Source organism: Mauremys reevesii, linkage group 14, assembly GCF_016161935.1.
Source record: "Mauremys reevesii isolate NIE-2019 linkage group 14, ASM1616193v1, whole genome shotgun sequence".
NCBI classification, from domain to species: domain Eukaryota; kingdom Metazoa; phylum Chordata; order Testudines; family Geoemydidae; genus Mauremys; species Mauremys reevesii.
Genome location: NC_052636.1, coordinates 6,777,980 through 6,798,207, shown reverse-complemented (window position 1 = coordinate 6,798,207; position 20,228 = coordinate 6,777,980). Strand labels below are relative to the sequence as shown.

Sequence of the window (20,228 nt, the reverse complement as noted above, 5' to 3'; positions counted from 1 at the left end):
CGTTTTCCATGTAGAGTTGGGATTATGTTTGCCAATGTGCATCACTTTGCATTGATCAACATTGAATTTCATCCGCCGTTTTGTTGCCCTTTCACCTAGTTTTGTGAAATCTCTTTTTAGCTCCTCCCAGTCTGCTTCGGACTTAACTATCCTCTGTAGTTTTGGATCATCCGCAAATTTTGTCACCTCGCTGTTCAGCAGGTCGTTTATGAATATGTTGACTAGTCCCAGTACAGGCACCACTAGTTACCTGTTTGCATCCTGAAAACTGTCCATTTATTCCTACCCTTTGTTTCCTGGTTTTTAACCAGTTATTGATCCACGTGAGGACCTTCCAGAAGTGAACGTAAGCTGGTACATTCCGGTATGGGGTACTGGCAAGAGCGGGTATGCTGTGCCAGCCCGGCCCGGCTTCCCCAGTCTGGTGATTTAAAGGGCCCAGGGCTCCCTGCAGCCTCCCAAGCGCCCCTGGCGGAGCCCCGGGGAGCAAATCACTGCCCCGGAATGCTGCTCTCTCCCGCGCTACGAACACAGAGCAGGGGCGGCGGGAGCTTCCTTACAGTGGGGGGGTCACTATTGTCTGAACTGTGACACTCCCATGAAAACCCTTCCCCAAGGACCCACACTCACACCAACTCTCCCCCCGAGGCCACTCCCACAGAATTCCTCTCCCTCCCCAAGACTCCCCCTTTCCCTCCTCCATCATTTGTCCTAACAGCCAGTTAAGAGTGGTGGGGCCACGGCCCTCTAAACCCCCTGTTCCTGCACCCCTGACACAGAGCTCAGCAGCAGCGGTGTGTGTGTGCGTGTGACAGAGGCTGCTGTGCTGAGCTGAGCCAGTGAGGGAAGCGGGGGCTGATGTTGGGGCTGCCCCCTCCCCCTGCCTCAGGCCTGGTTGCTTGCAGCAGCTGTCTGAACATAGAGACAGTGTGCCGACACATTCCCTCTCCCCACACACACACTCTCTCTCCCCACACACACACACAGTCTGTACCCCGCCATGCACACTGCAGTTGAAAAGCAGCTGGCAATCTAGTAAGATGCCCATGGAACGGTGGGATAGAGAAACCTGCATCATGTGATGCTGTACCGGCCCATGAGGCATTGCAAACCCTTCCCAAAACACCCTGCAGCCAGTTGCACAGTGGGATAGTTACCCGCAGTGCACTGCTCTCTGTGGCCATCCAAGATTCTAGCGTGGATGTGCTCTGGTGACACAAGGGGCATAGTGTGGACATGCAACATCTGTTTAATTAAAACACTTTAAAGCCGCATTACTGAATAGTGTAGACAAAGCTTGAGAGTGAGACAAGACCCAGCTCCCTTGAAACTAAAGAACCACAACTTTATCCGAAGTTGGCAGGAGTCAAACCTGTGCAGGGAGACCCCAATGGATTTCTAGCCCACCACCTTAACCACTCAGCCACAACTACTGGGTTGAGATGTGTCTCTCACTGCACTCTAGTTCTGTTCTCACTGAGTGATCAATTCCAGTTGTTTCCTCAGACCAGCTTCCACAACACACACACTGCTGTGCCATTGTGTAAGTGTGTCCATGCCTGAACTGCAAGAATTCCTGCTCATTTCCCTTCTGGCTGGAGCATGAGGCGAGTGTGTTTGTGGTCAAAGACATTGCTGTAGATTGTTGTCCATTTCCTGCCTTGATCATTCAGACAGTCCCTTTCCTGCCATATCCCCAGCACAGCAGTGATCGCAATAGCAGGGGGCAGGTTTTCTCTGGGGCACTGAGATTTGTCAGGGGGTTGGTGGCTCCTTTCTTTCCTCACCCTGGAGTAAACTCAGCTTTTAATTCCATCCTTGGTGTTTCAAGGAATAACAACAGACGACCGAGGAAAGAGGTGGACAAGTGGGTCTCAGGGGAGGGGCAAAGAGGTGGGGGCGGTGGGCATGGCGGGTCTCAGGGGAGGGGCAGAGAGGTGGGGCGGTGGCCAGGGCGGGTCTCAGGGAGGGGCAGGGAGGTGGGGGTGGGCAGGGAGGGTCTCAGGGAGGGGCAGAGAGGTGGGGGCGATGGGCAGGGAGGGTCTCAGGGGAGGGGCAGAGAGGTGGGGGCGGTGGGCAGGGCGGGTCTCAGAGGAGGGGCAGAGAGGTGGGGGCAGCAGGCAGGCCTTGGGGTAGGGGGTGGAGAGGCACAAGGAGGCCTTGGGGGAGGAGAGGAGCGAGCGGAAGGTGGACCAGCAGGCCTCAGCCACAGTGGAAGAGCGGGGCTGGGAAGTGGTCAAATGGGAGTGAGGGCGGAGCACAGGTGGGGCCTCAGAGGGAAGAGAATGAGTCAAGGAGGTGGAGTGGGCAGGGCCGCCCAGAGGATTCAGGGGGCCTGGGGCAAAACAATTTTGGGGGGTCCTTCCATAAAAAAAAGTTGCAATACTCTAGAATACTGTATTCACATGGGGGCCCTGCAGGGCCTGGGGCAAATTGCCCCCCCTGCCCTCCCTCTGGGCGGCCCTGCCCTCAGCCTCTCCTCGTAAGTCCCCTGCCCCCTAATCATTTTTGTTGCCCTCCCCTAGACTCTCTCCAATTTGTTTCTGTAGTGGGGGGGACGAAAATTGGACTCAATGCTCCAGATGTGGCCTCACTAGTGCCGACTAGAAGGGAATAATCACTTCCCTCGATCTGCCAGCAATGCTCCTACTAATCCAGCCAATACGACCAGGTACACATATTGAATGCAGACCCAGCAATATTTGATAAATTGGTTACTGTCCATTCAGGAGTTTATTTCCCACCTATTCATAAATAATGAAGATGCTCTAAGCGGAGGGGAGAGAGCTGTCCCGTCCGTGTAGTTAATCCATCTCCCCGAGAGGTGGTAGCTCTGTCACTGGGGGAAGCTATGGGGGTGGGTGTGCAAGCTGTGGTGTTTACATGGATCTATAAATTTAATCAAACTCCATTTTTAAAAGCACTGTGGTCTGGGACCAGAACAGGAGATCTCTGAGGCAGGGCCTGTCCTTCAAAATCTTTAAGATCTCTGACTTACCTACACAGCAGTCATGGGGGTATAGCTCAGTGGTAGAGTGTTTGACTGCAGTTCAAGTGGTCCTTGGTTCAAATCCAAGTGCCCCCTTACAAACCTCTTCCCTCAACAAAAATAATGGCATTTCCATTATGTTCAGGAGTTCCACTGAATAGGGATTCCTGAAATGAATAGAAACACTCAATGTTTTCCTGTGCAAATGCATAAAAACCTAGCAAACATGTCCCTTCACTAAAATCAGTTCCAATCCTCTAAAGGATTAAAGAATCCTTATTGAGGTTGCAGGAAAAAACCATCCCGATGTGTAGAAAGAATAGTAAATATGGCAGGCGACAAGCTTGGCTTAACAGTGAAATCCTTGCTGATCTTAAACACAAAAAAGAAGCTTACAAGAAGTGGAAGATTGGACAAATGACCAGGGAGGAGTATAAAAATATTGCTCAGGCATGCAGGAGTGAAATCAGGAAGGTCAAATCACACGTGGAGTTACATCTAGCAAGAGATGTTAAGAGTAACAAGAAGGGTTTCTTCAGGTACGTTAGCAACATGAAGAAAGTCAAGGAAAGTGTGGGCCCCTTACTGAATGAGGGAGGTAACTTAGTGGAGAGAGGATGTGGAAAAAGCTAATGTACTCAATGCTTTTTTTTGCCTCTGTCTTCAAAAACAAGGTCAGCTCCCAGACTGCTGCACTGGGCAGCACAGCATGGGGAGAAGGTGACCAGCCCTCTGTGGAGAAAGAAGTGGTTCAGGACTGTTTAGAAAAACTGGACGAGCACAAGTCCATGGGGCCGGATGCGCTGCATCCGAGGGTGCTAAAGGAATTGGCAGATGTGATTGCAGAGCCATTGGCCATTATCTTTGAAAACTCATGGCGATCGGGGGAGGTCCTGGATGACTGGAAAAAGGCTACTGTAGTGCCCATCTTTAAAAAAGGGAAGAAGGAGGATCCGGGGAACTACAGGTCAGTCAGCCTCACCTCAGTCCCTGGAAAAATCATGGAGCAGGTCCTCAAGGAATCAATTCTGAAGCACTTAGAGGAGAGGAAAGTGATCAGGAACAGTCAGCATGGATTCACCAAGGGCAAGTCATGCCTGACTAACCTAATTGCCTTCTATGAGGAGATAACTGGCTCTGTGGATGAGGGGAAAGCAGTGGATGTGTTATTCCTTGACTTTAGAAAACCTTTTGATATGGTCTCCCACAGTATTCTTGCCAGCAAGTTAAAGAAGTATGGGCTGGATGAATGGACGGTAAGGTGGATAGAAAGCTGGCTAGATTGTCGGGCTCAACGGGTAGTGATCAACGGCTCCATGTCTAGTTGGCAGCCAGTTTCAAGCGTAGTGCCCCAAGGGTCAGTCCTGGGACCGGTTTTGTTCAATATCTTCATTAATGATTTGGAGGATGGCATGGACTGCACCCTCAGCAAGTTTGCAGATGACACTAAACTGGGAGTAGTGGTAGATACGCTGGAGGGTAGGGATAGGATACAGAGGGACCTAGACAAATTAGAGGACTGGGCCAAAAGAAACCTGATGAGGTTCAACAAGGACAAATGCAGAGTCCTGCACTTAGGACGGAAGAATCCCATTCACTGCTACAGACTAGGGACCGAATGGCTAGGAAGCAGTTCTGCAGAAAAGGACCTTGGGGTTACAGTAGACGAGAAGCTGGCTATGAGTCAACAGTGTGCCCTTGTTGCCAAGAAGGCTAACGGCATTTTGGGCTGTATAATTAGGGGCATTGCCGGCAGATTGAGGGATGTGATCATTCCTCTATTAGAATCATAGAATTCAAGATCAGAAGGGACCATTATGATCATCTAGTCTGACCTCCTGCAAGATGCAGGCCACATAAGCCGATCCACCCACTCCTTAGCAAGCGACCCCTGCCCCATGCTTAGACATTGGTGAAGCCTCATCTGGAGTACTGTGTCCAGTTTTGGGCCCCACACTACAAGAAGGATGTGGAAAAATTGGAAAGAGTCCAGCAGAGGGCAACAAAAATGATTAGGGGGCTGGAGCACATGACTTATGAGGAGAGGCTGAGGAAACTGGGCTTGTTTAGTCTGCAGAAGAGAAGACTGAGGGGGGATTTGATAGCTGCTTTCAACTACCTGACAGGGGGTTCCAAAGAGGATGGATCTAGGCTGTTCTCAGTGGTAGAAGATGACAGAACAAGGAGTAATGGTTTCAAGTTGCAGTGGGGGAGGTTTAGGTTGGATATTAGGAAAAACTTTTTCACTCAGAGAGTGGTGAAGCACTGGAATGGGTTACCTAGGGAGGTGGTGGAATCTCCTTCCTTAGAGGTTTTTAAGCTCAGGCTTGACAAAGCCCTGGCTGGGATGATTTAGTTGGGGATTGGTCCTGCTTTGAGCAGTAGGTTGGAGTAGATGACCTCCTGAAGTCCCTTCCAACCCTGATATTCTATGATTATATGATTAGATGCTCTAATGGTCTCTTCTGGCCATAATTTCTGAAAAACTGAGTGTAGCATTGGGAGCAGCATCTGATGTTTCCCTGTCTAGCCGGCTTGCTGCCTAGAACGAACGCTCCTTGAGTGGGGTGATCCACAGGGAGCAGCTCAAACCTCCAAAGTGCCTGGCCAGGGGCAGGACATTAGCCCAGCAAGGGAGGGGTGTGGCAGTGACATCACAAAGACCTTTTGCAGGACCTCAGCCTATTGGTCCAAGGTGGTGGGGAGGTGGTGACCTCACAGAGAGATGCTGACATCAGCCAGGCAGGATGGGGCAAGGGGCCAGGGAAACTTCAGAGACCCCTGTGGCTTTGCTTCAGCAAGTCTCCTTCTCCAGGTCTCTCTGAGGACTGAGAGAGTATTTGGGTTCACGGACGTGAGCGCCAGGAGGAACCTCTTTCGAGTTTTCTCCTTCCCTTGTAGTGATTTTAATAGAAAACAGCCGTCCCTGCTTAGAAGGTAAGAGCCTCCTCAAGGTTTGAAACCTGTTCAGTCTGATCCATCTGGTGGGAGTTGAATTCTAGGCATGGAAAACACGAGCTTAAGGAGGCAGAATTTTATTCCACACCTGGGATTCTGTCTCTTAGAATCACTGGGGACATTGGGGTTTGTCCTTTTTGTTTCATCTTTTCCTCCCTCCCTCCCTCCTTTCTCTTTGTCTTTTGCTTCTTTTGTCCTTTCTCCTGTTCCCCTCCCAACAGCAGCAGAGGGGTGTGTGTGTGTGTTGCGGGGGAGGGCTCGGCAGCTCCCACTGTGGGAGGTCCACACAAAAATGTGGGGCTGAAATAGTGCTCGGGCAGTGATCCCCACCAGTGACCTGGGCCATCCTTTGGGCTCTTTGGTGAGAACCCTCAGCCTCGCGTCCTCAGTCTCTACCCTGATTGGCTGAGCAGGGGGTTATTGACAGGGAGGAGACTCAGGTCCTTGTTCTCTTTTAAGACCAAGGAAATAAGTCAGAACCAGTTCTGTGTTTGATGGATTTTGCTGTTTCTCTCCATTAATGGTCTCTGAGCAGTTCATGATTCTCTCTAACATTGCAGTTCTCAAATACTTGCTGAATAATTCCTGTGCACTGTTGTTGGTCTGGAGGTCATCTGAGAGCATTTTATTCAGGTCATTCAATGTCTGAAATTCAAGATCCGATGGTTAGTTTGAAAATCAGGGCTCTTGGGTCCTATTCCCAACTCTGACACTGACTGGCTGTGTGACCTAAGACAAGTCAATTCTTCTTTCTCAGCCTTAGCTTCTCCCTCTTTCAAGTAGGGATAATAATGATCTGCTCCTACCTAGCTCAACACACTCAGTCTTCCCCAACACACACACTGTCTCTCCCCACACACACACAGTCTCCACACTGCAGTTGAAAAGCAGCTGGCAATCTAGTAGGATGCCCATGGAACAATGGGAGAGAGAAACCTGCATCACTGAAAGTGCAGCCATGGAGACACCACACAGCAGCCTTCCCTAGCAGGGGCAGGGGGGCGAGAAGCGACATCATCCGAGCTCCCTGCATCCAGGTCACTTTCCTCAGCCGGGCTGCGTCAGGGGAGGGCAGAGAGCAGCAGCTTCTGATGCTCCCCTCACAGCCCAGCCCAGGAGGGGAAAGTGACCAGGACGCATGGAGCACATAGTGTTGCTCCTCGCTCCCCCCACCCTCTGTGGGGCCACGGAGGAGCACTGGGGCAGGGGAGAGCAGTGAGCACCTTTGCACGGCCACACGGTGCCCTTTGACCCCCTGGAGCCCTGGGCGGCTGCCGGGGGCCCCACCCCTAAGGCCGGCCGGGCTCCCCAGCACGAACAGCAGAGACACAGGGAGACTGACCACCCACTGAGCAGAGGTAGCCTGGGCGGCTCGTAATGGAGGCTCGGGGGGGCTCAGCCTCCCCAAACCTTGCGTCGCCAAGGGGACAGTGGGGCCCATGACTAGGGGCCCTGGCCAAATTGGGCCCCCCTGGGAAAGTCTCCCCCATGTCAGCCCCAGGGCTGGAGGAGCTCCCACTCCCTGCTACGGCCCGGGGGCTGCAGCAGGGGCACAGAGCTTCTCTGGTCTCGGGCCGCAGCGGGCCGGGTAAAGGAGTGACAGGGTGGGGCCAGTGGGGAAGGTGGAACAGAGGTGACAGTGGGGGCCATGGGTGGAAGGTGTGGAAGGGGCGGAGCCACACACAGAAGTGGGGGGGGGCAGGGTTCCGGTGCTGGGGCCCCCGCACTTGTTCTCCCTTTCCCTGGGCTTTGGCATCACTAGCCCCTGCTTAGCGAGTAGGGGTCAGTGGTCCCCAAAATGTGGGGCGTGACTCCTAGGGGGACACAGAGGAAGATTGATGGGGGCACCCCAGGGCCTGAGCCAGCCCCCATGGAGGGCGGGGAGGGAGCAACACTCAGCCCCACTCTGTCCCAGCTCTTCCCCAACCCCACCCACAGCCTGGGCCCCGGGCTCCCAGCCCGGCCTCGGCCCCCGTTACCCAGTGCCCCACCCACTCCCCAGCAAGCAACGGCCCCACTCCCAGCCCGGTTCTCGACCGCGGCTTCCGAGGGGCCACAGCCATGGATACGAGGGCGCAGTGTGAAATGTTTGGGGACCACTGGATTAGGGTGACGTCCTCAATCACTTCTCTGCAGTCCAATGAAAGCGATTCCTCCCCCACCCACCCCTCCGTCAGGACGGCCTAGGTACGTTCTGCTGCCCTTCACTCGTACAGGGAGGAGAATAACATTTCATTCCACTCAATCCTAAAGTGATTTGTAACCCACCACCATCCAAAACTGGTCATTTTGGGGAAGCGGCCCCATCATGCTGCATAGCTAGGCAGAGTAGGGGTGTCTATGCAAACACAACCTGTTCCTGAAGTCTTCCCCCAGCTCCTCACTAGATGTGAGGGGGGAGCTCATTCAGCCCCTGCTTACGCTTAGTATTGGGAAACTCCTTAGTGGCCCTATCTCTGCTGGCCTTAGATTTCTCCTCCTGTCCACTTCTTGATAGCTCAGATGAGGTGGCCTAGTCGTTAAGGTGCTGGACTTCTAATCCATTGTGCTCAGCACGCATGGGTTTGAATCCCATCCTCATCGGATGCATTTAGTCTTCACCCTCCTTCATAGACAACCATCTCCCCCTTTGGTACGATGACAGACCCAGCAATGTTGCTTCTGTTACCCAAAATAGGGCCAGCTAGTAAGTGTAGGGAGAACTAATAACCCCCAGAGTTTGGCAAAAAGCAGCATGTTTATTATACTGACAGCTAAGCTCAAAAGAAGGGATGGGGGGTGTCATACTCACGCTCCCAGGACAGGCCTGGCACTGGAGATGTCAGGATCCTTTAAGGTAAGTGTCCCCCAGCGCCGCGATGGACGGTGTGATGAAGGTAAGTCTTCCCGAGGCACGATGAACTGCAATGCAGCGAACCACTGGCCAGGCGGTCGGGGCGAAGGGCATTCACTGGAGGTACAAGCTTGTGAGTGACTCCTGAGCACAGGGCCCCTTCCCCTTTTAAGGACCTGCTCCTCATGGCCTGCGACTGGAGATGACTTGGCTGCATCTGGTGGGTCACACTCCACCTCGGCCAGTGTCCATGCAGTGTCCCTGCTCTGGGTGTGTGAGTGCTGCCTAATGAGAGTCCCAGAGACCTTGTCTATCTAGGAGCTCTTCTGCTCTTCCAGCTGTTCAACCAGCCCCTTCATCCCACAAGCATTGCAGGAGGGGGGGGAGGGGGAAAGCCACTTCACAGGCATTCAGAGAGGGAGAGGAGACAAGCAGGGGATGGGGGGGGGGAAGTGTAACAGACCTTTTGGGGATACAGGTGATACGGAGCACACAGATCACTGCTGCTCCTACAACAGGGTAAGTTCTCAAGCAGCATGTTTCTTACTTTGCCCATCTGCCAATTTTGATGATTATCGATGGAAATATTTTGCCATTGGGTTGTGCGTTTACACAGAAATTTACATTTACCAACAAATACGTAATTCTTCCAGTCCTGCCTAGTCTGCAGTTGGTGGGTTTAGAGGGACACATTCACTCTCCCCACCCCCCAGACCAGGCCTGTGCTCTCAACTTCCCACACTGCTGGGATCCTTCCCTCATCTCCCCCCAGACCACTGCCCCACCCCCACTTCTGGGATCCCCTCCCCACACTGTCCAAATCCCCTGCTGGCAGGATCCCTTCCTGTTCCTTTCATTTCCTGTCTCCACTCTGGGCAAAAGCTCTGCACGGTTCCCACAGCAGAAGTTGAACCCAGGCCCCTGGGTGAAAACCAGGAATCCTGATCACTAGCCCATATGGGACTATTGGTGCATCTGACGAAGTGGGGATTCACCCACGAAAGCTCCTGCTCCAATACGTCTGTTAGTCTATAAGGCGCCACAGGACTCTTTGCTGCTGTTATTACTACAACTCTCTAAGCAAGGCCTGCACAACATACGGCCCGCGGGCCGCATGCAGCCCGCGGAGCCTCACTGTGCGGCCCGCGAGGGGATTCTAAATCCCTCGCACACGGCGCTCTGCGGGCAGCCCAGAGCCCTTTGAATCTCAGCCGCGGCCGGGAGTCAGAGGGCTCTGGGCTGCCCGCAGCGGCGGAGAGCGTAGAGCCCTTTAAATTCCAGCCGTGGCCAGGAATCAAAAGGCTCTGGGTTGCCCGCAGCGGCAGAGAGCGTAGAGCCCTTTAAATCCCAGCCGTGGCCGGGAATCAAAAGGCTCTGGGTTGCCCGCAGCCGCGGGGAGCCCAGAGCCCTTTAAATCTCAGCCGCAGCCAGGAATTAAAAGGCTCTGGGTTGCCCGCAGCGGCGGGGAGCCCAGAGCCCATTAAATCCCAACCGCGGCTGGGAATCAAAAGGCTCTACATTGCCCGCAGCCGCCCTTTGAATCTCAGCCGCGGCCGGGAGTCAGAGGGCTCTGGGCTGCCCGCAGAGATTCCCAGCCGCGGCTGGGATTTAAAGGGCTCAGGGCTCCCCGCGGCTGTGGGCAGCCCAGAGCTGTTTGAATCCCGGCATGCAGCCGCTGTTTGCCCCCTCCCCAGACCTCTGCCCCAACTGCCCCCCAGGGCCCCCACCCCCTATCTAAATGCTGCTGCTCCTTGTCCCCCGATTGCTCCCTCCCAAGACCCCTGCTCGAACTGCCAGTTGGGACCACAGCCCCTATCTAAGTCTCCCTTCTCCTTGTCCCCAACTGCCCCCTCCAACTTTCCCCCAGGACCCCACCCCCTACCTGTCCCCTGGGACTCCCAAGCCAATCCAACTGCTTCCAGTCCCATGACAGCCCCTGGAACTCCCTACCCTTCTCCAACCCCCAGCCCCCTTACCGTGCCACTCAGACCAGCGTGTCTAGTTCCATGCAGCTCCAGACACATTGCTGCCATGCTCCCCCATGGAGCCCACAGGCCCCACCCTGAGCACCTGCCTTCCAGATTTGAACACCTCAAAATTCAGGAGTGCTCAAGCTCAGTTTGGGCAGCCGTTACATCATTTCTCCCAAATTAAATATACTGACCCACTGTAACTTGCTGTAGAAAAAGCAGGATAAAATTGAGCAAGAAATGCTTATTAGCACTGGAATTGCTATTTTCAACAGCCATTGCCTTTTTGTTTGTTTCAGGAAGACAGTGATATTGCATAGGCAAATTCCCATAGAAAGAAAGAGTGGAACAAAAGAATAATAAAGGCACCTCAACTTTTCCTCATTTATGGAGGACAGTTTTATAATATGCATCCAGATCTCCTCCAATCACACAAGCTGAAAATTGTTCCACTTTACTGCAGCTCTGTAAGCATATGGGAACCAATCCTGTCTGTGTTTTGTGCACATCCAAAATTCCTGCTGAATGACCTGCCCTGGGAGCGTTACCAGTGACCCAGGGCTGGGGAGGCAGGAGGTGTGGGGGAGGCACTGGTGGGGGAGCCCAGTGCTGGGGCATCAGCAGGGTGGGGAGGGCACTGGTGGGGAGGAACAGGGGAAGCCCAGCGCTGAGGCGGCAGGGGGTGTGGGTCAGTGGGGGGAGAGCCCAGGATTGGGGCAGCAGGGGGGTACAGGGGGGAGCCCAGGGCTGGGACTGGGGGCAGCCAAATTTTATTTTGCTTGGGGCAGCAAAAAACCTAGAGCCAGCCCTGCCGGGTTCCCCCCAGCCGCCGGAGCCCCGAGCCCTTTAATTTGACCCTGAGGGCTCCCAGCCACCTCTTCAGCTGGGAGCCCCCGGTTGATTTAAAATAAAGTATCACCTCCCCACCCCCAACCTTCCTTTTTGGCCCACAGCTGTTTTGGTGGGGCGGCGCTGGGGAAGGAGGGTTTGTTTCTGCAGGGCTGGACGGCCCTGGGGTGGGGTGTTGCTGCGGGGCCAGGAGGTTTTGGCCCTCGGCTGTTTTCTTTGGAGGAATGTGGCCCTCGCTGCTTTACGAGTTGTGCAGGCCTGCTCTAATGGTCTCTTCTGGCCATAAAGTCGACTAATTTCTGAAAAACTGAGTGTAGCATTGGGAGCAGCATCTGATGTTTTCCTGTCTAGCCGGCTTGCTGCCTAGAACAAACGCTCCTTGAGTGGGGTGATCCACAGGGAGTAGCTCAAACCTCCAAAGTGCCTGGCCAGGGGCAGGACATTAGCCCAGCAAGGGAGGGGTGTGGCAGTGACATCACAAAGGCCTTTTGCAGGACCTCAGACTATTGGTCAAAGGTGTGGGGGGGAGGTGGTGACCTCACAGAGAGATGCTGACATCAGCCAGGCAGGACAGGGGCGAGGGGCCAGGGAAACCTCAGAGACCCCTGTGGCTTTGCTTCAGCAAGTCTCCTTCTCCAGGTCTCTCTCTGAGGACTGAGAGAGTATTCGGGTTCACGGACGTGAGTGCCAGGAGCAACCACTTTTGAGTTTTCTCCTTCCCTTTTAGTGATTTTACTAGAAAACAGCCGTCCCTGTTTAGAAGGTAAGAGCCTCCTCGAGGTCTGAAACCTGTTCAGTCTGATCCATCTGGTGACAGTTGAATTCTAGGCATGGAGAACACGAACTTAAGGAGGCAGAATTATATTGTGCACCTGGGATTTTGTCCCTAAGAATCACTGGGGACATTGGGGTTTGTCCTTTTTGTTTCACCTTTTCCTCCATCTCTCCCTCCCTCTTTTCTCTTCCTCTCTTGCTACTTCTGTCCTTTCTCCTGTTCCCCTCCCAAAACCAGGAGGGGATGTGTGTGTGTGTGTGTCATGGAGGAGGGCTCTGCAGCTCCCACTGTGGGAGGTCCACCTAAAAATGTGGGGCTGAAATAGTGCTCAGGCAGTGAGGATTGAATTAACCTTTTGTGGGTCCCAGCACCAAACATATTTGTAGGCCCCTATATAGTCACTGTGGGCTCTGAGTGTGGGCCTGGTGGGGCTGTGCCATTGGTGCCATAGCATACCCGGTACTGAACCTCAGAGACATTTTTCATTTTGATCACACACCTCTCCATGACTATACGCATTGCCATACACAGCTCCCTCAGCCCCCGGGTTTTCTCATTGAGCTGTACACCCATGTGGGTTTACCAGTGTCCCCAGTGAGCAGAACTTTCATAGTGATCAAGGAAACTCCCCACAGATTTATCTCCTTCCTCATTCAGACCTTCTCTAGCCATGTCTCGAGTACCCCCCATGTCACCAGTCACGGCATGTGGTCCTAGTCTCAGCTCAGAGTTCTAAAGCCAGCAGATACCTGATCAGTTCTGACAGATCCCCCCCTCAGCCCCCATCTTGCCATGTGAGCCAGCCACCTGCAAACACCATCTCCCCAAAGTCAGGACTTAGCCCTTGGGAATCCGAAGCCACCAGCCTCTCTCCCTCTGCTCCCATCTACATGCTAGTCTGCTACCTGGTCACCACCACCTCTCCCCATGCTTGTTTCCTTTCTACTTTGGACATGTTCCCACCCAGCTGGAAGCTTCCTCTGCCAGCCTGACCTGCTCCCTCTTTCCCTGCTCCCCCTGACATTCCTGTCCTACTGGTGACCTCTGTTCCTTGAGGTTAACTCCAGTGTCTTTAGCTGCTCTAGCTTAATGGCCCCAGTAGTCACAGAGCCACGTGTAGCTTCTCTGGCTACGGCCATGGGGCCAGTTCCCAGTGGCCAGCCTTAGCCAGCTGCAGCTACTAGCCGCAGGAGGGGTGGCAATGGCAGGGCTGAGCCTGCTTGAACCTTGCAATGGCTGCACTAGGGACTCTAAATCCTCAGCCCTGGCCCTAGGCAGCTGCAGACTCTGGAGTTAGGCACTTCCCTCCTCTAGGCCATGGCTTTAAATACCCGAGATTCCCATCACCTGCAGCAGAGGCCACCAATTCCCACGCCCCCCTCAGCCAGCTCCTAGTCGTGCAGAAAGTGCAGCCTGAGTGATTTTGGAGGCTGGGGTGGCAGGAGGATCCCGTCCCTGAGGAGCAGCTCTGCAACAAGCTCACGTGCTTCCCCGTTGGGACATTAGCCGTTACTGACAAGGTTTGTCTGTGTTCTTTTTTTTATCTCATTGTTAGGTGTGAGAAGTATGAACTGTTCAACAGGTTCCATTAGGTGGTTAATAAGATGTTTCTGAAGTAAATCACTGGCTTTACAATAAGATCCAATCTGGAGCATATGAACTATTGACCCCTGGACTCCATCTCTGAGAGGGGACTTGTTTACCATCAGGGGACAGGCTCAAACCAGTCCAAACTGGTTTTTCCCACCAAAACCAGCCCTCAGCGTTCCATCTCCTCAGCACTTTTCCCGCCACAGAAGTGATATAAGGACGTGCTCAGCGCCTGCGCGGGGCCGTCCCCCCCCAAGCGACGGCCCCTCCACGGTCGGGTCTTCCCAGCGCTCCCGAGCCGGAGAGTGACGAGCCCCCTCGGTCCCGCCGTGAGACTGAGGAACAGGAGGCCTGTCACCCCCATTCCTGCCGTCCTGCATCCCTGGTGTCCAGCCTCCCACGGAGCCCCCGGGGAGTGAGAGACCCCGGGGGGGGCACTGGGGCTGGGCAGGAAAGTGACTCTGCCCCAGGGAACCTGGGAGAAGCCTCAGAGCTGCCTCAGCCCCAGTGGGATTTGGGGGGCAGAGACTGGGGTCTGGCGGGGGGGATCCCCTGTGGTGTGGGGAGAGATGGGGGGTGTCAGGCAGGGAGGGGAGAAGCTGGAGTTGTAGGGAGGAAGGTCAGTGGGACGCGGGGTTGAACTGTCTCTGGGCAGCCAGGAAATTCCGGGAGTGGCGGGCGGGGGAAGGGGAGGGGTTAATTGGATCCGTCCCCTGTTTGTGCCACTTGCCTCTCGCCCCCGATACAAATTCTCTCTAGTTCTGCCCCTTTTCTCGCTCAGTGTCTCACACGGGGCTATAAAATCTGGGGCGATTCCCCCCTTTCCCCTCCAATGATCAGCTCTCCCGTCTCCCCCGATTTCCCCCCTTCTCCCCATGAGTCTCAAACGTCTGTTTAAAATCTTCTCTAGTGAGGGGCATTTTCCCACCCGTTTGATCTGCAGCGATTTGTCCTTGTGTAGGTGGGAAATTGTTGCCCTGAGTCATTCCCCAGCACATGGCTGCCCCTGGAGTGGGGGTGGGATGGCTCAGTGGTTGGAGCACTGGCCTGCTAAACCCAGGGCTGGGAGCTGACTCCTTGCGGGGGCCATTTGGGGATTTAGTTGGGGATTGGTCCTGCTTTGAGCAGGGGGTTGGACTAGACACCTCCTGAGGTCCCTTCCAGCCCTGATATTCTAGGAGGTGCCGGGTCTCTGCCAGGGCAGGGCAGGAGGCAGGGGGAGCTGGAGCCGGATCGCTTGGATGGGCTCTGGCTGGGAAGGTGTAATTCCTCCTCCCGGCCAGCGGGGGGCGCTGCGCCGCGGGAGCCACGTGAGCTGCCTCCTGGCCCTGCTGCTGCTGCTCTTTGGAGCTCTGGCCCTGGGGCTCCTGCTGCTGCCTGGTGGGTGCCCGGCTGCCTCCTGCTGCTCCCAGCCCCCCCCCCCGTGTGAGTGTCTGCGCCCCTCCCCCGCCCAGAGCCCCCTGCCTGCACCCCCCGCCGCAGCCAGCCCCTGTCACCCTCCCCCAGCCCCTGTCTGCACCCCCTGCCCTGCCCCCAGCCCCTGTCTGCACCCCCTGCCCTGCCCCCCATTGCGCCCCCTGCCCCCCCATTGCGCCCCCTGCCCTGCCCCCTGTCTGCACCCCCTGCCTTGCCACCCCCATTGCACCCCCTGCCCTGCCCCCAGCCCCAGTCTGCACCCCTGCCCTGCCCCATTGCACCCCCTGCCCTTCCCCAGCCCCTGTCTGCACCCCTGCCCTGCCACCCCCATTGCACCCCTGCCCCATTGCACCCCCTGCCCTGCCCCCAGCCCCTGTCTGCACCCCTGCCCTGCCACCCCCATTGCACCCCTGCCCTGCCCCAGCCCCTGTCTGCACCTCTGCCCTGCCCCCATTGCACCCCTGCACTTCCCCAGCCCCTGTCTGCACCCCTGCCCTGCCACCCCCATTGCACCCCTGCCCTGCCCCGCCCTGTCTGCACCCCTGCCCTGCCACCCCCATTGCACCCCTGCCCTGCCCCCAGCCCCGTCTGCCCCGCCGCAGCCAGCCCCATTGCACCCCTGTCCTGCCCCAGCCCCTGTCTGCACCCCCTGCCCTGCCCCAGCCCCTGCCCTGCCCCCGCCCTGCCACCCCCATTGCACCCCTGCCCTGCCACCCCATTGCACCCCTGCCCTGCCCCAGCCCCGTCTGCACCCTTTGCCCTGCCCCCATTGCACCCCTGCTCTGCCCCAGCCCCTGTCTGCACCCCTGCCCTGCCCCAGCCCCTGCCCTGCCCCCGCCCTGCCACCCCCATTGCACCCCTGCCCTGCCACCCCATTGCACCCCTGCCCTGCCCCCAGCCCCGTCTGCACCCTTTGCCCTGCCCCCATTGCACCCCTGCTCTGCCCCAGCCCCTGTCTGCACCCCTGCCCTGCCCCAGCCCCTGCCCTGCCCCCTGCCCTGCCACCCCCATTGCACCCCTGCCCTGCCCCCAGCCCCTGTCTGCACCCCTGCCCTGCCACCCCCATTGCACCCCTGCCCTGCCCCCAGCCCCGTCTGCACCCCCCGCCGCAGCCAGCCCCCATTGCACCCCTGTCCTGCCCCAGCCCCTGTCTGCACCCCTGCCCTGCCCCCATTGCACCCCTGCCCTGCCACCAGCCCCTGTCTGCACCCCTGCCCTGCCCCAGCCCCTGCCCTGCCCCCTGCCCTGCCACCCCCCATTGCACCCCTGCCCTGCCACCCCCATTGCACCCCTGCCCTGCCCCCAGCCCCGTCTGCACCCTTTGCCCTGCCACCCCCATTGCACCCCTGCCCTGCCCCCAGCCCCTGTCTGCACCCCTGCCCTGCCCTGCCACCCCCATTGCACCCCTGCCCTGCCCCCAGCCCCTGTCTGCACCCCTGCCCTGCCCCCAGCCCCATTTTATTGGGACAGTCTCAATTTTGGGGTCTTTTTCTTATATAGGATCCTATTACCCCATCTGCACCCCTGCCCTGCCACCCCCATTGCACCCTGTGCCCTGCCCCCATTGCACCCCTGCCCCAGCCCCTGTCTGCACCCTCTGCTCTGCCACCCTCCCTGCCCCCAGCCCCTGTCTGCACCCCTGCCCTGCCACCCCTGCCCACAGCCAGCCCCTGTCTGCACCCCTGCCCTCCCCAGCCCCGTCTGCACCCACTGCCCTGCCACCTCCTGCCCACAGCCAGCCCCTGTCTGCACCCCTGCCCTGCCACCCTCCCTGCCCCAGCCAGTCCCTGCCTGCACCCCTGCCCTGCCACCCCCATTGCACCCACCGCCCGCAGCCCCTGCCTACAGCCACCTCCTGCTCCCAGCTGCTCCCCTGTGTCAGTGTCTGCACCCCCGCTCCTCCTGCCCACAGCTGGCCCCTGCCACCGTCCCCACCCGCAGCCTCTGCCACCCCCGCCTCCAGCCAGCCCCTGTCTGCACCCCCTGGCCAGAGCCAGCCCCTGCCATCCGTCCTGCCACAGCCCCTGCCCACAGCCCCTGCCACCCCCCCAACCCCTGCCACAGCCCCTTTCCCCGCCACAGCCTGTCTGCACCACCTGCCCACAGCCAGCCCCTGTTGCAGCCAGCCCGTGTCTCACTCCCTGCCTCCAGCTAGCCCTGCCCCACGCCCCTGTCTGCAGCCAGCCCCATGGCCACTGGTGCCCTGCAGTTCTCAGGGCATGAACCCTGCACACCTGCTTCAATGAGGGGGGCAGGGAGCTGCCGGGACCCACACACGTGGACACCCGAGTGTGACCAGACAGCGAGTGTGAAAAATCAGGACAGAGGGTGAGGGGTAATAGGATCCTATATAAGAAAAAGACCCCAAAATTGAGACTGTCCCAATAAAATGGGGACATCTGGTCACCCTAGCACACCCCAGGGAGTGGCGGGGACCCACACATGGGAAACGGAGCTCAGTTCTAGTTCAGGCCCATCTTTGTAAAAAAGAACTGTAGGTCGGGTTAACATACATCTGTATTTTCCCAGAGATGTCAGGCTTTTAGGTTCTTAAATCGCTGTCTGGGTGGTAAATTTTAAAAATACCTCCCGGGAAAATACGGACATATGGTAACCCAATAGGTACAAAAAATCCATACTGTGGCACATCTCTTAAATCAGAACTTTCTATAGGGAACCAGTTGTTAAGATTTTAGCAGCTCATCACTGGAAGGGAGGCGCACGTGTCCCCCGTGGGGACTGCCCAGACCCCCGTTTCCCAATCCCAGTTGTTGCCCCCTAACTACCAACACAGTTGCCCCCAACCATCAGTTGCCAGTCACCCGCCCATCCCCCACTGCTGCCCCCTTCCTTTATCCAGGGACCTTTCAGCAACCCATCCCCCTCCCTTTTAATCAGCTCCTCAAAGGGCTCCCTGCTGCCCATGGGAATGGTGGGGGTGGGGCAACCATCACTTCCAGAATTGTAACATTTTCAGTAATCTCATACTGTAAAATCTCATAACTTTACATACAGTGTTACTACACATTTTAACAGGAGGATACTATTCAGTAGATTATGCGTTTTCAAATGATACCTCACAAGCCATACTGTGTACAAAATTGATCATGATTTTCTAGAAGAGTGAGCACAGGGGTATAGACTGACACAGTGTCTGTGTGTGTGTTCCCAGCAGATATGTGGGTATTTCAATCCCTTATAAGCATAGTGTTCAGCATCTTCAAGGCCCTGGGGAACTGGTCCTGGGAATTCACTCTTTTACCAAGTGTGACACTGTATGGAATTGTGAGACACTTTGGTATTAATAATAAAATAATAATATAATCTGATAAAATTGCAATGAATCGTGCTAGATATGCCATGTAAGGTGTCAGTAAAAATGTTATGATTTGCCAAGTATGATAATATTATTTCTATGTTTGTATCACCTTTGTATTGTGAGTTATAGATATGTAGGGTATATCTGTATTTCCAGACTTGTGCAGTGTTTCTGGGTGACACCCCCAGACATATTGGGATCAACACTGCCTAGCCTGTTTGATGGCCCATTGACGATCATCAGCTGTACAATGAGCCCAGGGAAAGGACCAAGGGGATACACCTATTGAGTCAGCAAGACATGCCGGGGTATGCCTGTCTACTGAGAACTCCAAGGCTTTTCCATGCCATGTGCTGTGAATCTTGTGTTTGGAACACAGGAAGTACAGGCCACATGGCAAAAGGAATATAAAGGGCAGCTGCATCATCTCCATTTTGTCTTCAATCCCCCTTCCTACCTCTGGAGCAACTTCTCTACTAACTGAAGCCTTGAACAAAGGACTGAATGACCCATCCAAACTGTGGATGTGTTCCAGACGGACTTTCAAGCCAGCAACTCACCAGTACTGCTAAGAACCTGATATATCCATTTTGGAATGTATCTGACTGCTTTCCCATTTAACTTCTTTCTGTCTTTCTTTCTTTCTTTCTTTTGTTTAAACCTTTAGTTTAGATGCTAAAGGATTGGCTGGAAGGATGGAATTTTGGGTAATATCCAAACCTATACTGACCTGGTGATATGACTGACACTTTGGGGTCAGAGGAACACTTTGTTTATGTGAGCAGAGTTTTTAAATAACCTCTCACTGTACTGGACCTTGCTGCTGATTAGGAGTCAGAGAACTGGGATGGAATAAAGGGGGCCGTGTGATTTCTTTTTTCAGCTTCTCGATAACCCTAGTGGGGGATCAGAAGCACAGTTGGTGACTGGTCAGTGAGTTTAACTTCAGTGTTAACTAGCAGTTTTGGGAGCATCTGCTCTCCCTTTTTCAGCCTGCCCTAACTTTGGCATTTTCAGTGAGAACTGCCCCTGGCCCACCAGGTCACACTAAGCACCGAAGTTAAATGAATAGAATGTTTTTTTATGACCAAGTTTTATGAAATCAACTGAACTCCTTTGTTTTCTTTCATCTGAGCAGGGCTTCTAGTTTTCCAACGTGATGTGATCTCCCAGCTGGAACAAGGGGAAGAGCCATGGGTCCCAGACCTCCAGGGTTCAGAGGAAAGAGAGATCCTGAGACCTCCCTGCACAGGTGAGGAAACATTAAACCACCTCAGAAGCTGTACGTGCCTGAAGGAAACATCTGGACTGCCCAACAAAGCCCTTGGGGAGGTCTCTCAGTTCATTATTGTCCATTGCAGGGGTCATATCCTCAGGGTAAATATAGTTCATGAATTCCTATAGATCCTAGCAGACACCAGGCAGTAGCTTCCTCCCTTCCCCCGTGCATATTTGGATGGGATGTGAAGGCTGAATTCATCCCCCTCCTCTCTCCTATTTGGGGTAAGAGTTTGGGGGAGTTCAGCTCC

The 20,228-nt window shown here is 55.4% G+C and overlaps 1 protein-coding gene and 2 non-coding genes across 3 annotated transcripts in view; 2 read left to right on the top strand and 1 right to left on the bottom strand.

Moving 5' to 3' along the window:
• Window positions 1–20,228, bottom strand: part of LOC120381407 (zinc finger protein 420-like) — a 76,402-nt gene that overhangs the window by 31,062 nt on the left and 25,112 nt on the right. The window lies entirely within an intron of this gene.
• Window positions 3,014–3,085, top strand: TRNAC-GCA. The gene has a single exon. It is a non-coding gene; the product is annotated as a tRNA-Cys (tRNA).
• On the top strand, window positions 8,449–8,530 carry TRNAR-UCU. The gene has a single exon. It is a non-coding gene; the product is annotated as a tRNA-Arg (tRNA).